The sequence below is a fragment of the Melospiza melodia genome, chromosome 12, assembly GCF_035770615.1.
Source record: "Melospiza melodia melodia isolate bMelMel2 chromosome 12, bMelMel2.pri, whole genome shotgun sequence".
Lineage (NCBI taxonomy): Eukaryota > Metazoa > Chordata > Aves > Passeriformes > Passerellidae > Melospiza > Melospiza melodia.
Genome location: NC_086205.1, coordinates 25396833 through 25408420, shown reverse-complemented (window position 1 = coordinate 25408420; position 11588 = coordinate 25396833). Strand labels below are relative to the sequence as shown.

General features: G+C 42.1%; 1 long non-coding RNA gene across 1 annotated transcript; it reads right to left on the bottom strand.

The window, feature by feature from the left end:
• Window positions 1-1439: 1439 nt before the first annotated feature.
• On the bottom strand, window positions 1440-5161 carry LOC134423473 (uncharacterized). Its single transcript, XR_010029136.1, has 4 exons — window positions 5095-5161; window positions 3921-4207; window positions 2537-2705; window positions 1440-2139 (listed from the first exon to the last, which is right to left on the bottom strand). It is a non-coding gene; the product is annotated as an uncharacterized LOC134423473 (long non-coding RNA).
• Between the last annotated feature and the right edge of the window lie 6427 nt (window positions 5162-11588).

Here is an 11588-nt window from a genome sequence, read left to right as displayed (position 1 = left end):
ATTCTTAGCCAGCCTTCTGATGAAATCTTTTCTTCTATTCTTTTAGTATAGTTTTAATGTAATATAGATCATAGAATAACAAATCAAGCCTTCTGAAACATGGAGTCAGATCCTCATCTCTTCCCTCATCCTCAGACCCCTGTGAGCACCACCACAGTTGGGCATTATTCTCAGGCAGCACCCTGCAGCAGTGGGGAAATAAAAAGTGGAAAATTTTTTCCTAGATATCTGACTTTTGGAGCACATCTTAAATTGATCATATTTGGGTCATTTTAGGGCAGTTTTGCAGGTGACACCCAGGAAATCAGAACTTACAGAACTCGCTCAGGCCTCTGTCTTTGCTGTAAAATGAGATTTGCACTTTGATTTGTTTCCTTTTGCTCTTTGAGGCTTTGGACTGTGGAGGCTGGCAAGGGCTGGATTTAGGCTCAAGAAGCATTTGGTCAATGCTCTCAGGCTCAGGATTCTCTGGATTCTCAGGATTTTTGGGGTTATCCTTGGCAGGTTCAGGAGCTTCACTCAATGACCCTGTGAGTCCCTTCCAACTCAGGACATTTTCCATGATTTCTTCAGGAACAAAGCTTTCAGGTTTCACTGTCTGTAGGGAATTTTTGTGTCAGAGCAGAATTTCATCCAGTCCCTGTTCTTTTTATCATTCAAGATAAGAATAGACTTATTTAATTCAGGTCACGTTCCTGCCTTTTATTTCATTTTCTTTTCACAAAACAGAGTCTCAACTTCCATCTCAACACTCAAAACACACCATGAAAATGTGCATCACTGATCTAAAGAAGTGCACATGCAAATTCCCCTTCTGTCATTAATTAAGCACTCCTAAACATGATCTCATTCCAGGAAAATCCAAACACAGCTTTTCACCTCTGCCTAAGGTAATACCTGGACATAAACACAACATCAGCCCTTCAATAGTGCCTGGGGTATGAGAGCAGAATTTATTTTTCTGCTCAAATAGAACCTTTAAAGTTTAATTTCATCAATTGGCTCAGACACCTCACTACACCCCAGCTATTAAATCTGAATATAAACACTTACACAAGCCTTACTCTGAAATCCCCCCTATTTCTGTTATACACAGATGCACAGCCACAGAGAACGGAGAATTTGTGCACATGGTCAGGTCAGACACAGAGAATTCAGTGTTACATGGTGGGCACAAATCTCAGCTTTCAGAAGGCAAATGTCACCCACACCTCACAGAACAGAACCCTGACAGAGGTTTTGAAAAAAAATCCATGAAAAAAAAAGCCAAAAATGTGCATCCAGATAAGGAATATTTTTGGCCAGCAGAGCACCAGGTAAATCAGAGGAGCTGAGAGGAACTGATAAAGCTGATATTCAGTGGAGCCTGCTGTGGTACCTCAGCACCTCCCTCCATCCCTGCCCCTACAAACACCTCAGCCCTCCAGAAGCAGCTGAAATGTTGGGATCTGATGCAGAATATCCAGAGCAGAGCCCCACCAGCATCCCTGGCCTTGGCACTGCACTGAACAAAGGGGAAAATGTAAATACCTGAGCTGGAGATCAGAGGAGCGGGACCATGTTACAGGAGACAACATCCCCTCCCAAACCCCCTAAAATGGAATTTAAACAGCAAAATCATTTTGTCTGGATTATTAAATCAAGAAAACACTGCTGCTACCACTACCAGCAGCTAAGGACTGTTTCATTTCACTGTCTAAAGGAGCAGTCAGCCAGTCAGGTTCCTTTACTTTTCATTTTGCATGCACTGGGACACAACTTCACCTTCACAGGACAACGGCAGCAAACAGCACAGCATGAAAAGCAATTTTCTGAGTGAGGATTCATCCCACAGACTGAAAATCCCACAAAAAAATCAGGATTCAGTAACTCCAAGGGTCTGAATTAAGCACCCAGCTGTTGTGGTGGGCCCAAGATCCTGAGGCAGTCCAAGGGAATCATCTTGCACAGACAAATGAGTGCTCTCAAGATTAAAACAAAAAGCCACAGAATAAAATTGCTCACAGGTGGCCAGCAGCAAGCTGGATATAAATTGGATTACAGGATTGTCAAATGTAATATCAACTGTTCTCTAGCAAATGGGCAAAGAAGGTCCTCTCCACTCTTCTGTGTGCTCAGGAAACTGCAGAAATCACATCCCTGGAAAAAAAAAAATACACAAATTCTTTGTAATTTATTGAATAGCTTTAGATTTGTAACATAATGCAGCACTCAGCAAGCAATGGAAGATAAATCACTCTTTTAGCTCAGACACTGAGTGTTTCCAGTTACTCAACCACTGCTCAAAGAAATTATTTACTCTTGCAGAAAGCTGAACTCTGGATAGTAAGAAAACCATTTAGCTTCCATTTACTAACACAGTTCTGCCACATGTTGCAGAAGACCATCCTGCAGCTAATTTTCTTAATTTTAGATATATTTCAGCTTCAGTCTTAAAACCCCAGTATTTAAAACAACTTATTTGAATGTTCTGTGTAAGCATTAAGCTTTATTGGAGGAATAAGAAACTACACAGCAAATTTCCCCCCAAATTTACCAACTTCTGCTGAGGAGAGTTTCATTCTTCCTTTCTTTCTCAAACTGTGCCATTCTTGATGCTCTGCAGGCTCATTTTCCTTAAACATCTTTGATCAAAAGCATCCAGATGTTTCCTTCTGCCTCTGCCAAGTGCCAGATTTCACTTTTTTTGTGAAGTCATAGAAGTTCTGAAACAAAGGGGGAGTTTTATGAGCATTATACAGTCAGTCTTCAAGGAATCTCAGAAGTCATTTGCTTCATCACATGGACTGGCTGCATTAAACCTCTCCTAAATTTAATTACATTCCTAAACAATGGAGTTAGCACAGCTTTTACAGCAAACACAGCTGGAGCCATAAAAAGGTGAATTAGTCACATCCTATCCTGAGGACCAAGGGGAATCTCCTGCCAGACACTATCTTTGATCAGTTTAGCAAAGTTTTAATGTGAGGCTTTAATTGCTGCCTCTCATTAGATACAGTGACTTGAAAGAAAAGCACTGGTGGAGAGAGAAGATCTTTATAAGCTAAAAGTGCTGGTTAGAAATAAACATTTCCGACAGTCAAATTAAAATCAAGGTTAATCTGGAAGTGGGATGAAGTTTCCAGCTTTACTCTTAGGGCAACAAGGTTATGGAAGCACCTCCAAAACACTGTAAAAATGGCAAAAAGAAATTAAACAAAAACAAAACACCACAAAAAAGAAAAACAACAAAAAACCCCCAAACAAACAAACAAAAAAAACCCACAAAAACCCCAACAACACAAAACAAAAAAACAACTAAAACAAATTTAAAATTTAAAAATCATGTGCTTCCTGCAAAATAAGGCCATTCCTGGAGAACTTCCTTCCCAAAGAAGAGAGAATTGGAATTCTCCAACTCAGCCATGACTTTGACTAAGGTTCCTTCCCACCCACTGTCACTCATTTATCAATATTCTGTTTCCACAGTCGCACAAAAATTTCTGCAAGCTCCCACAGCCAGTTTTAATTAGAATATTCTGAGTCATTTTGCATCAGCAGCAAATTGTCACCTATTTACTTCCTTTTCCAGGCCACCCTTGGAATTGCCTCCACATGAAATCCTGTCCTTCAGTTTCACTTCCTTTTAATGGAGAATTGAGCAAGAGTTTGGATTAAAAATAGAGATTTTTGGGCATTCACATTTTTAGTAAGTTGTCAATGCCTAAAAAACCTGATTTTTAATCCAAACTCTTGTTCAATTTCCTAAAAAGCTTTTTAATATATTTTTAAGAGGCTTTTTTTGAAAAAACTCTTATGTAATAGGTAAATTATGTCATCCTCACACTTGTTAACTCCTCCTAAAATCTTCCAGGTATTGTTTGTCATTATAAAAGCCAGAGAGAACTCCCCAACACCTGTTTGTCCATCCCTCTGAGCACCTGAATTTATTTTACGCTGTCCTGAGTCAGGTTTGGGTTCAGCTGCACACTGGCACAAAGGCTGGGCTGGGAACTCCTCCCTGCTGCTCCTCCTGCACCCAGGCAGATCTGAGTGTTGGTGCAGCCTGGTGATTTCATGGCTCCACATTTCCATTCCCCTGCAAGCACTGGGTGAGGACCATCTGGTCTCTGCGCGCTGCTCCTGCTCAATTTATTGATTTGTCTCCAAACTCGAGGGCGCTGGAGAGAATAAAGCTGCTACAAAGGTCAACCCAGTCCAACAAGCCCTACGGAAAAAAAAAAAAAAAACGTTTTGCAGCATCATTTACCTAGGAAAACTCAACTACAGATGCGATGCCTGCTTTTGTGGGGTTTTGCCATCATTCTGGCTGGGTTATGTGAAGCAACAGAAGGGAATCCGACCAAAGTCATGATACTAAAGCTGCTCTATAGCCCAAAATTGTGCCACAAATCATTTGCATTTATTAAGCAATTTACTTTTATACACACCCCAGCTGAAAACACATGAACACAGAGTTCAGCATCTATAAATACGTCCCTGCTCTTACAATAGGTAATCTTTCCATTTTAAATCCATTTCTCCTATAAAAAACACACAACAGTCCCTCAAGTTTCACAGTCACACACATTCTCTTTATCAGTACAATTAAACCTACTCTGGTTTTCTCTCTGTTTTTCCTTTCCCAGCTCCCCTCATCTCATAAAAAATATCCTGGAGCTCAATTTATTAGGGTTTTGTCTACTGGAGGCTGCATTTCTAATAAATAAACCCCTCATTGGATGGAAATGGGCACACCTGAAGTTGGAATTGCGCAGAATAGCGTTTGGTGCATCCTGCAGGAGCTTTTAGCTCCTGGCTGGCACACACACACAAAAGAAATTGATTATTTGGGGTTCTTGAGCTGTATCCCAAGAATTTGGAAGGGAGCAGTCTCCTTGCTGAGGGCTGCCAGCCAGAGAGGGGCAAAAACCAGAGTGGAGCCAGGCCCTGCTGAGGGACAGAGCTCAGGGCACTGCTGAGCAGCAGGGAATGCAGAAAACATCAGCAGAGCCTTCCCCTGGCTGCAGCAAGGGCTGCCTGGGGAAAGGCCTGGATACCTCAGTCCTGGAGGCCAGAAATTCCTGTAAAAAGTGCAAAATCCAGAAATCTCACCTGTAAAGTCCATCTCTGCAGTGTGATCGGGATTTTCTTCTCTTCTTCCATGTGTACATTACCAGCTGCAAGAGGAGGGAAAAGAACAGGTGAAGGTGATGCCTCAGGTTTGAGCTTTTCTGCATTTCACATTCTGTGCTGCTTTAGTGTGTGGGTCTGAGCTCCTTTTTAGGGGATGGTGAGCTGTGTGCACAGAGCAGGGAGACAAAACAATTCCTGCTCCAGCTGGGCACCAAGGACAAATGACCCAAATCTCAGCCCAGGAGCACAAACCCCGTGGGCTGGAGAGAGAAAAACAAGCAGGGTGGGACTGCCTGGGCTAAAGCTGGGATGGGACAATGAACTGCAAGGTGCAAATGGAGCAGAGCTGATCCCAGGGACAGAGCCCGGCAGCGCTCGTGCATTTTGGGGCCATTTTGGTTCATCTTGGGTGCAGCCCTGGCTGGGCTCTGGTGCTGCCCAAGGTGGATCCATGGAGGAGATCCTTTGGATAAATCCCTGCTTTATTCTGGGACTCTGCCCAGCCTCTGCCCCAGGGCAGCCTGCACAAGCAGCAAGGTTTGAGGAGCAAGGACAAAATGCCTCCTGTAGCAGAGGATACAGCAAAAGCAGAAGGAATTGCAAATGCTGATTGGCTTTATCTTGCAGTACACTGCACCTCGGTCAGCACTGCTGGAAGGAGAGGGAGCCAGGCTGGTTGGAGAACACAAAGAGAGCTCAGGAGAGTGTGGGAGGAATCTGGGCCAGGTCTCAGTGGTGTCCAACACCCACAACAATACTTTGCAGAGAAGAGTTTGGCAGCAGGAGTTTATTCAAAAATCCAGGTAAAACCATTTGGCTCTTTGCTGTCAAACAGGATTCCTGAAAAAGCATTTCCAATCAAACCAACACCTTTACTAAACAAAACAAACAAAGCCACCTACAACACTGCTCAGTTATCTTCATTTAATGTGAACCTCAGAATGGAGCAGCTGCCACATTCAGGTGGCAATTTGGTTGACGTTTTGACACATCATTCACACTCAGAGCATTGTTCTTCCCTTGGAAGCAAACAGATTGTTGCTTTAAATATCCCACTTCATGCAGTGATACCTGCAGGCACAAAGCCTTGGGTGTCACTCATGAAAAGAAACGTTTAGTTGAGTTGTAAATTATAAGACAGTGGAATTTGAATCAAAATGAAGAGTCAGATATTGAGTGGATGCCACCAAAAGGAGACATTAAACTCTTTTTTTTTTTCAAATTAAGAAGAAATAGCAATAGCACTAAGCAGGATAATTAGAATTTTCAGCATGTTTTCCCTCCAGCACTTGTTAAAGCCCTGGGAAGAGTCACTGGCAGAAGTGAAATGGGCACAACCACCAGTCCATGCTCTGATCCTGAGCTGCAGTGCTGCAGGACACTTGGAAACAAAATCTGTCAGAGGAGGACTCACTCATGTCCAATTTAGCCTCACCCTAAGAAAATAAATGCTGCCAGGAGCAGGCATCCAGCTCCTGTATGCTATTTCTGTCAGAAAAAAAATATCTGAGAATGTTTCTTTGTTACATGTAATTTAAGTTCGTGCCTATACCCATATTTAGTGTCTCATTTTGACTCAAATCCTCCTGTCCAACACTGAAATCTCACTGTGCTTTTGAAAACCACTCCAAATTGACAGAGAGAACATTCTCACCTGAAGCTCATGCCAAGCCTCACAAAGCTTAGTTCCCTTCTTTGGTTATTTCCATTCACGCAGAGGCAATTTAGGAAATCAGAGATTTTTCAGAGGTGTTTGAACTGAAGGCCCTTTGAGGACAGAGTCACACAACAACAGCACGGACAACAATGCTGGGAATAGAACTGAGGCTCCCAAGAGAGGAAAAACAAACCTTGTGAGCCCTTTGAGGCTTTCCAAGACCATAATCCACAGAATCCAGAATGGTTTGGGCTGGAAGGGACCTGAAGCTCAGCCATGGCCAGGAGATTTCCCACAGCCCAGGCTGCTCCAGGCTGGCCCTGCTGCCTGTTCTGGAGGAAGAGTGCAAGGGAGATGCCACCAGGGATTCAGAGCTTTTCCAGTGGAGCTCTTTCCCCTCTTCCCAATAGATGTTACCTGGAAAGGACACCTGGCCATCTTCCTTCCCTGAGCTGTTAATGAACTTTCTGAGCCCTTTTAGCCTTTCCAAGACCATAATGCACAGAATCCCAGAATGGTTTGGGCTGGAAGGGACCTGAAGCTCCTCCTGGCCACGGCAAGGAGATTTTCCACAGCCCAGGCTGGCCCTGCTGCCTGTTCTGGAGGAAGAGCGCAAAGGAGATGCCACCAGGGATTCAGAGCTTTTCCAGTGGAGCCCTTTCCCCTCTTCCCAATAGATGTTACCTGGAAAGGACACCTGGTCCCGGCCATCTTCCTTCCCTGAGCTGTTATAAACACCTTCCTGTGAGCTGTTAGCAAACACCACTGCCCTCAGCTGCTTTCTGCCCTCCCAGCCTGCAGGAGCAGCATCCCAACAGGAGCAGGAGTCTCTGCAGGGCTGTGACAGTGATGGCCCTGTGCCTTGGCAGAGCATTTAACACCCTTAATACCTCGGGGTGAGCCACAACTTTTGCTCTGTGTTTAAATTGATCAGCTTTCTGAGGCTGCTTTGGCTTCTGAGAGCAGGTTTTTTTTTTGATGACATGCTGAGAGCACAGCTGTCTGGGCAAGTAATCTGCAACTAATAAAACTCTGCAGCTATTTCTTGTTCTGATATTTGACTAAATGGAAAAAAAAAAACGCTTTTGTTGAGCAGCAAACATTCTATTTTGTTTAGAAAATTGTCAGGAAAGCAGCCTCATCATTCTTCTGCTGCCTTATTAAATGTAGATGCCATGCAAAGCAGTCCTGATAAACACCCTGCAGCCAGATCAAAGTCCTGCAGTGAAAAATAACCCCCACTGCTGTAAATTGTCTGTCTGGTGTGATTTTCTAAGCATTCCCCACATGCTGTGCCATAAGCCTGCTCCTGGTGCTGCCTCCCAGTGCTCGCTTTGTGTTGTAGGAAGGATGTAAACACCAGGGATGTTAATGGGGGAGTCAAACATCCCCATTTTTCCAGGTTCAGTAGAAAATGCTTGAGGGAAGAGGAGGGAAAACGGTTTTACTTGGAGATGATTGGGATATTCAAAGCATTGTACACATAAGTTATATAAGCAAAGTCATCAACTTTCACAGAATTACACTGCCAAATAAATTCAGGTAGAAAGATTAACATGAAAAATATTCTCTAGGAAGCTATTTTGACTTTCCAAACAGACATCATGAGGCATAAGAAATGTTATGTGGCAATGCTTTTCCAAGAAAGTTCAGCAAGTTTTAATTTGTACTGCAGGAGGGAATTGCAGATAACTATAAAACACTGTCTTTTGAAGTGCTGTACATTATAAATGTCTGGTAAATTATAAAAAGATACTTCATGTCCCCAGTGCAATTCAGAAAAAAATAAAGGGTAACCATCACATTCCTGTATTGGTTTTTGATGAAGTGAACAACATTTGAAACTCCTCAGAACATTAAATCTTCTCTTTCACACAGTTTCTAAAACATCAGGATGATTTCCAGCAGCCTTTAAATCCAAGTTATGATCTAATTTCAAAGATTTTCCATGAAAACTCATTCTTGCCAACCAGGCCTAAGAAATTCTTTGTAAAATTCAAGCTGGCTCAGCAACAATAATATTGAGAAGTCTGAAATATATTTATCATTATTGTCAGTTACTCTGTCTTAACTTTGGCCTGAGCAATGGTGTCATAGTTGAGCCAGTCCTTAAACCTTCAGCCCATTCCCTGCTCTAAGCAGTTCTTAATCAGACAGCAGAAAACAGCTGAAATTGCTTAAATACCTCTGTTCACAATGAAAACAAGCAAAAATATTCCACAGAAAGCAGATTATTGGCTCTGCATTTCCCACAAACAGAGCAAACTCTAATCTGTTTGATTTAGCAATGACTTTAGATGTTTTTTTTTTATTTAGGATATCTTCCATGTTGGCTATGAAGCTTTCCAGCTTGAGAACTGAAAAATCTCATCAGCTTGCTTAATACTGACAGGGAAATTAAAGTTTGATGCTGTGCTCCATCAAAATTGAAAATGTGGAGTGTTTTTTTATTTTTCTTATTTCCACCTGAGCCCCACACAATGCACAAATCCAGAGGTGTTGTGGAGTTCTCATCCCTGGCAGTGCCCAAGGCCAGGCTGGGACAGTGCAAGGTGTCCCTGCCACGGCAGGGGTGGAAGGAGAAGGTTTCTAAGGTCCCTTCCAACCAAAACCACTCCACGATTCCATGAAAATTCAAAGCAAGTCGTTTGGAAAGGGCCACATGAAAACCACTTTTACATACAGCTTGAGTTTTCCCACTTTTGCCTACATCACAAGAGGAAATATTCATTTCCAACCAATCTCTTATTAAACACTACATCTTCCTGCATGGGAGATATTTGTCTACCTACAACCAAGCTGAAGATTTTATTTCCACCCACATTAGTCCTGCAAGCACTGCAAATAAGCACAGGGAATTTAGAGAGCAAAATGTGAGAACTCTCGGCCTGACAGTGACAATGCTTCCTAGCAATGAAATTTTGCACTTATTTTAGTAGTTATACCATAACTTTAAACAAGAAAAGATGGACAGGGGGTTGTAAAATTTAGGTAATTTAAAAAGGTTTTAAAGCAGAAGTCAAGCCAGCCAGCAGCTCACCCTGGGCTCAGAGTCTGTTCCCTGTACCAGAACATTTGTTTGAAGATTATTTCCTCAGCTCTCTCTTTCCCAGGCAGTTTATTAGCCTGAACCCTGTGTCCTACACCTGAGGAAGTTTATAGCAGCTGAAAGATGTTGGAAATTATTTCCAGGAGCTCTTCCCTTAACAAACCACACACAGGAGAGCAGCTCCTGGCACTCCAAGCCCCCCTCCCCAAATCCTGGCTGTCCCAGGGGCTGAGCACTGGATCCAGGACAGGGATGAGCAAAGGCTCTGCCTTAGAAAGGACATGGTCTAAAATGGATCCCAAAGTCATCTCAGCTGAATGTCACTGAGAACAGGATGTGCTTTTTCACTGGCAAGCCTCCCACGGGCTTTATCAAGAGCTGATTGAGGCTGTCCCTGCGTGCTCGAAGATTTCATCATCCCCATTTTAGCCATTTGCATGATCTCTGCTGAAGGGGAGGCTTCTTTTGCTTTTTACCAAGTAGTAAAAAGCAGGAAAAAGAAATCAGAACCCTGATTTCAGCTCCCATTTTGATCTCTCTCCAAAAGTACATAATAAAAGCAACTCATTCTTTAAATGGATACATGTCCTAAAAGTCACCTTAAAATACAAAAAAACCCAAAATCAACAACAAAACCCAACCAAAAAACCAAAAGAACCTCCCCCCAAAAACCCAACCAAACAAATAAAACAGGAAGGAAAAAATGGGGAGGTATATGTAGGAAATGAAAGGTTGTATCCATACCTGCAGCTCTTTCTGATCTAGAAATTATCATAACTCTGTTCTCTTACTCCTTTCTCACTTGACTGTGAGGCCAAACATTTCTGAAGACTGGTTCAGCTCAACTACTACAAAAAAATGTAGCAAAATGAAATTTTAACCTTCATTAACAGGTTGGCCAAGAGAGAAACAACCTGTGCAAGCCTAATAATTGGAATTGAGCCAGATGATGTGATTAGGAATGTGATTCCTAATTGGAATTAGGCCAGATCTCTGCCTCAAAAAGTTGCTGGGTTTTGTCTGTGTTTTTTTTTTAAAACCCTCTTTGTTCAGTTTGTAGCTGGTGTTCTTACTGTGACCATAAAAAGTGGTTTTACAGCACTTACAGCTAAATGCAAATAACAGCAGCTGTGTTTCAAGCAACATATGATGTATCTATTTGATAATTTAATAGTAACTCTAATGTAATATAAGTAGGAAAATTAAATATAGTAGAGGAGAAAGTATATTTGTATTTGGCAAGCTCCAGCAGCCAGACAGAAATAATGCAACAGAGCATGATTTTTCCAGGCTGTTTCAGAGCACTTTGAGAAAAAATGTTCACATTTTTCAAACTGAGCCACATTCAATTAACTTCTCTTCAGGTTTCCCTGTATAAATGATTCAAACTTACAATAAAAAACATAAAATAATTGTCAGGGCTCTGGTGCAGAAGCAGCATTGGTAGAAATGGTTTGTGGGCACCACACCATGGGCACTGTATTTTGATAACTTTCCATTGCTCAATTTACAGCATTTTCAGGTTATAAACAGGATTTTGGTAGATCCAAGCATAATTCCCAACTCATATTGATCACCTCTCCATCTTTATGAAGATATTTCATAATAAATATCTTTATGAAGATATTTATTCAGAGTTCTGCATCCACTGCCATTATTTTAAGGCACAGAAACAGTGGCTACAGCAGGAAATTATGGAAGGACTCTCCCAATGAAGAGTTCCTTTAACCAAAAAATCAGCACATCTGCAGTAAATTTAACACAGGG